Below are 6,000 nucleotides of genomic sequence, written 5' to 3'. Positions count from 1 at the left end.
CCAGAAGGGTCTTTGTGGCTGAAAGGAGGCTGTGAGGATGGGGACAGGCCTTTGGCAGGCAACATTTTGCAGCCCTGATGAGGAGTCAGTGGAGCCTCCTGTAGGCTGCCCAGCCTAGCTGCAGTTCTAGGAGGCTGTGGCATTGGCTCAGCCTCAGTGCAAATCCCAGCTCCCCACTCACTGCCACTTCATTTCTCTAAGCCTCAGATTCCCCATCTGGCAAATGGAAGTAATGATCTGCCATGATGCTGTTGTGAGATGAGCTAGATGCAGTTTGTGGAGCTCCTAGCACAGAGCTCAGTGATTGGAGACAAGAAATTGTGCCTGATCTCCTTGCTGTATTTGCCACAGTGCATTATAATCAAGCTCTGGACAGCTTGCCCCACCCAGCTGTGGAATCCTGGGGCGGCACCTGCAGCTCCCCTGCCCCTCAGTAGCTCTGAGCCTCTGCACCTGGCACAGAGCAGGCACCCAATAAATATCTGAGGAGTGAATTGAGTCACCGGTGCAGAAGGGACAAAGCCAGCTGACACTCAGCTTCTGCTTTCACGGGTTTACTATCTGGTTGGGGAGACAAAGAGACTTCTTCTCCTTACCCTCTACCCCTCAGCTTAGGTCCAAGACTTTATGTAAAGTCTTGGGGCTGTTTTCTGAGCTGTGGTTGTTTCTGCCCACCCATTAATTGTGAACGACTTTGACCAGCCAGGTTGTCACCATTTGCTCACTTGAAAATGAGGCGCTGGAAAGGAGGGGATTCTAAACCCCTCTGCCCCCCTCCCAGGAACAGCCCAGAGCCCAGCCGTCAAAGTGGGACAAGGTTGACCTCATACCCAGAGAGGATGTGACTGGGCCGGGTTGCACAGTGAGCTCATGTGTGCTCTGCCCACAATGCCGGGCCAGGCCGTAGACCAACTGCCCACTTCCTTTCCTTCAGAAATCTGACACAGAGGCTCACGCTGGAACTGCCCATGATTCTGCCAGGGGAGGGAAAGTAAAGTGCTAAGTTGAGATCCTGTGGTGTTTGGCCGGAAAGAGGGCTGTGGCTCTGAGCTGCTCACCTTTCCATGATCCCCTTTGCCACTACCTTCCCAAGTGGGGTGAAGATGCTCTCCCACACACACAGGAGCTGTGGGAGGTGAGCCAGGGGCAGGAGGGAGCCTGCATCTGAGGCCACTGGGCCGCTTGGCTCACTCATGATGTGGCCAACGGGCCCATCCACCCAGCCAACCCCAACACCTGTGTTTCTTACAGAAAGTGAATGGAGGAAACTTCACTGGATGCCACAGCCTTGGCCTCAGAAGGCCAACCCACGTCTCCCCATGTTCTGTGACCCTGGCCACGTCACTGCCCCTCTACAAACCACAGCTCCTCTTCTGAAAACTGCACCTTCATCGCACTAACCTGCCAGGTGCTTTCACATGACTGATTTCACAGCCACTCTGAGAAGGAGTGATTATTTTTAAGACTTCTGTTTTATAGAGGAAGAACCTGAGACCTAGAGAGCCTGGTAAACCGAGTCACACCCCCCACATATTCAAGCCCTAATGCCCATCCTGTGGGTGGGAACTCATTTGTAAATGGGATCTTCAAAGATCCTATTAAGGTGAGGCCAAACTGAACCAGGGTGGGCCTTAATTCGATACGGCCAGAGTCCTTAGAAGCACAGGAAATTTGGAGAAGGAAAGAGGAGTGAGGAGGAATAAGGAGGGGACAGACAGGCGGCCATGTGACCGAGGCAGAGACTGAGTCACGGACTGCCAGCAGGCCACCACCCGCACGGTACAGACTCCAGAGAAAGCACGGTCTGCTGATAAACTTGATTTGGGACTTCTAGCCTCAAAACTACAGGACAACAAGCACCTGTTGTTTAAGCCCTCCAGTGTGCGGTATTTGTTACAGCAGCAAACTAGGATCCACCCAAAGCTAGCCAGGTAGTGGCCAGTGGCGCATGCAGCCAGAACCCTGGACTCTCATCCCGGCTCCAACGTGTGACCATGTGACTCTGAGAAAGTCACTGCAGCCCTCGGAGCTTCAGTTTCCCCCTCTCCCCCATAGGCTGGGGGTGATAGGGTACGGAATGAACCTGAGCAAGTGCAGCTCTCGGAGCAGGATGTGGCGAGGGACGAGCCTGTTCGAAGGACGAGCCCCTTCAGTGAGGCCGGTCATCGTGAGCCCTGTTTGTAGCTGTTATTGTGTTCAGGGGCAGTGCCCTCTTGGTGACCTCCCACTACCTCCTCCTTTTGTGGCAATGGATCAAGCTATTTCCGGGAGTGTGCTGAGGCCATGTTGATGGTGGAGGGGCAGTGTGTGTGTTACTCTTGCCATGACGGTAATCATTACTCAACGACTTCCTGAGTCCCAGGAATGCATGTCCAGTCCCCTCGGACCTGCACTGGACCCACATTCCCACCCCTCCACACGTAGCCTGGACGCCCGAGCAGGGCCTCTTTCAACCCTGTTCCCCAGCAATCCACCACCCCTCATGAGCCTTCAGATTCTCATTTATTCCAAAGCTCATTCCCCAGGATCAGTGTGTGCTAGAGGCTGCACTGGCCAAGAGGACACACTGGAGGTGAGGACCAGGCCAGTGTGGTAAGGGCTGCAAGGGGGGCATCCCAGGGACTGTGGGAGCCTGGAGGAGGCCCCTGACCCAGCTATTGGTCAGGGGGAGGGGGCAGGAAAGGGTTCTTCTGAAAGAAGAGGTCTAACCTGAGACCCAAAGCTTGAGTGGGAGTCAGCCAGGTAGAGGATATGGGGATGCTCCTGGCAGAGGGTGTACATCAGGTGCAAAGGCCTGGAGGGTGGGGGTGAGAGAAAAATGGGGCTGGCTAGAAAAATTACAAAGTGTTCATAGGAACAGAAGGCGATGGAAAGCAGTATTGAGGGATAAAGGTAGAGGTCAGCATGGGTCAGGCCATTAGGACTTGTAGGCATGTTTCAAGGCAATTGGGAGCAATAGAAGGTTTAAGGCAGGGGAGTGACCTGTTCAGAAACATCTTCCAGAAAGATCACTCTGACTGCCTTGAGAAGAAGCGATTGCAGAGGCAAGGATGGAAGCAAGGAGCCCACAAGGTGGCTGCTGCAGATGTCCAGAGCGGGGTGGACTAGGGTGGCAGAGAGTAGAGGGAGGAAGTAGACTAATTGAAAAGACTTAGACGGCAGAATCGAAGGTGGGGCCGTCGCTGAGATGGGCCCCGGAGAAGCAGGCAGGAGGGGATTTGCAGGCCCTGGATGCCCACAGCTTTCCTGGGGGTCTCATGGGCCCTGTCCTGCCCCAAAAATGTCTTCCTCAGACCCGAGGATGACTGTCTGGGATGGTGGCCCTGAGGGTCTTGTGGCCGTCCTGGGGGCTGTGTCCCAGGGTGTGGAGGGTCTGGGGCACTGCCTACAGCCAGCTGAGAATCAGGGCCTCGGCCTGAACTTTCCCTGCCCCAGGATGAGTCATCCTGAGCAGAGCAGAGAGATGCTTTACTCAGTGGGCTCCAAACCTCAGTGGATTTGTACTCTCTGCCTCAGGGCCCCCCATTCTTGCTCCTTAGGTTTCCTCCTCTCTGAGGTAGACAGATGCAGATGGACAGACTTGCATCGCCAGCTCCAGAGGGTCCAGACAGCTGAGCAAACACTGCACAGGGGCCGTCATGATTCCAGGACAGGGAGGCAGAGAGCAGAGAGCCGGGTGGAAGGTGGGGGAGGGAGGCGGCAGGGGGAGAGAGGAGCCCCCAGGTTCCGGGGGAGTCTGTATGCTGGGCACAGCAGCCGTCAGGGGAGGGGGAGGGGGTTGCCAGACTCATGGCTGGTGTCCCATCCCAAACCCAGGCCCTCTTTGTCCTCCTCTGTCCCTTGACTCCAAGTCCTGACCCCCTCACTACAACACCCAGTCATAAGCAAGTCCTGTTGGCTCTGCCCCTCTCCCTCCCCAGCCCTCACCACCACCACCACCACCACCACTACACACACACACACACACACACACACACACACACACACAACTACAGCCTCACCATCTCTCCACACACACCAGCCTCCTCAGGGTCCTCCCGCCTCCATATCCCACCTCCACCCTGTCCCTCCGTGAAGCCCAGGGAGCTTTGAAAAACAAGACTCAGCTCCTGTCAGGCCCTGATGACTTCCGTTTCCCCCCAGAAGAGTGTCTGCACCCTGGTTGTGCCCACAGCGCTGGCCCCATGCACCCTTCCAAGGCCACCTTCCACCAGCGCTCCCAGCCCCCAACCTCTCGTCCAGGTCAGCCTCTGCTGCTCCAGGCCTCTGCACCTGCTGTTCCTCCACTTGGAAGCCCCTTTCCCCAGGTCAGCTCGTGGTCTCTCCTACTGATCCTTCAGGCCTCAGCTCAGAGGTCACCTCCTCAGGGAGGCCCCCAGCCCAGACCCTCCACCACATTCACTCCTCTGCCTTCCTCCTGTCATTATAGCCTTCACAGGGGTTATCACACCTGAACCACCTCATCCTTCACCCCTGTGCCCTTCAGAGGGCAGGGGCCGGGGCATCCTGCTCACCTGTGCTTCTGGTTGCCCACACAGTGCCCAGCACATGGCAGGGGCTCCATTAAATCTTTAAAACGAGTGAATGAATGAATGAATGAGTGGATAAATGAATTGGCTACCTCTGCATTTGGAGTGGAAAGGGTCCTGAGTTTGCTGCAAGTGAGTAGTCTCAGAATGAAGTGTCAGCTGGGGTGCCCCTAGAGGCCCATGTGCAGGTGTGGCTGCGTGTATATATATATATATATATATATATATATATATGTGCACCTGTGTGTGAGCGTGTGCATGTGTGTGTTGTGTATGAGTGAATGAAGGAATGGATGGATGGATGAATGGATGGATGGGTGGATGGCCAGATGGGCTCAAAATCCATGTGCCTCCCAGAAGTATCCAGAGCAAAGCCCACTCTTTGTCAGCTCCAGGCCACGGAGAGGGAGTTGCCAATGGTTCAAAAGCTTCCAAAAGCCTATTGACAAAAGGATCAAGGGAAGCAAATGACAGAGGGGCAGGAAATGGTTAAAGGGTGGGGCAGGAGTTGCAAAGCCCCCACCCCCACAGGCTGGTATAAAAGAGGCACAGGAAAAGGACACAGATGGAGGAGCCATGGAAGGTCAGGAGGGATGACAGGATGCAGGCAGAGGGTTTCAGTCACTTCCCTTCGCAAAGAGGATGAACTTGTTTGTTTTCTCCTCAGTGTGGGACCCTCCTTTCTGCCCTAACCACCAGCACCCAGCCTTCAGCTAGCACACAGAGGGCACTCAGAAAATGTTGATTCACCACGTGCCTGCATGTATGAATGAATGGACGGATGAAAGTTTTTATCAGCCATTCTGAAGCTTTCCATTAGTCAGGTGGAAACTCAATCCAGGATATTTGAGTATAAAAGTGCAGAGCCAACTCCCCTTGTTGCTTCAAGGAGAATATTAACAATGACATTCTCTATTATTATAGCTAGCATTTACTGAGCGATTCCTATGAGCTAGGTTCTCTGAATGTCTACATTATCTGCGCATAATCTCAATGATTCTTCATCATACTCTATGAGGATGTTGTTAGCCCCATTTTACAGAAGAGGAAACTGAGGTTCAAGGAGAGGAAGAGTCTCCAGGTCACCCAGCTAGTAAATGATAGAGTTGAGATTCAAATCAGAGTCATTCTGAGTCTATAAGCTCTGCTCTTAAATGACTGAGGCAAACCACCTTGTTCGTTCATCCATTCATCCCATCATTCATTCATTTACCCATTCATTCATTCTGCAAGAATTTACCAGAATCCTCACTGTGCCATGCCTTTCTCTGTACACTAGGGCTACCACAGTGAATAAAACAATCACAGTGCCTACTGGCCAGGACTCATCATCTAGAGGGCAGTTCACCACCCAAATAATTAATTCATCCTGATTTGGAAGGTGCTGAGAAGGAGAAAGCAGGAGTGAAAAGCTAGGGTATGTAGGTGATCTGCCCAGTGTGGGGAGCTCAGATAGGGTATGTAGGTGATC

This window comes from Choloepus didactylus, chromosome 10 (genome assembly GCF_015220235.1).
Source record: "Choloepus didactylus isolate mChoDid1 chromosome 10, mChoDid1.pri, whole genome shotgun sequence".
Lineage (NCBI taxonomy): Eukaryota > Metazoa > Chordata > Mammalia > Pilosa > Megalonychidae > Choloepus > Choloepus didactylus.
This window is presented reverse-complemented; position numbering follows the sequence as displayed.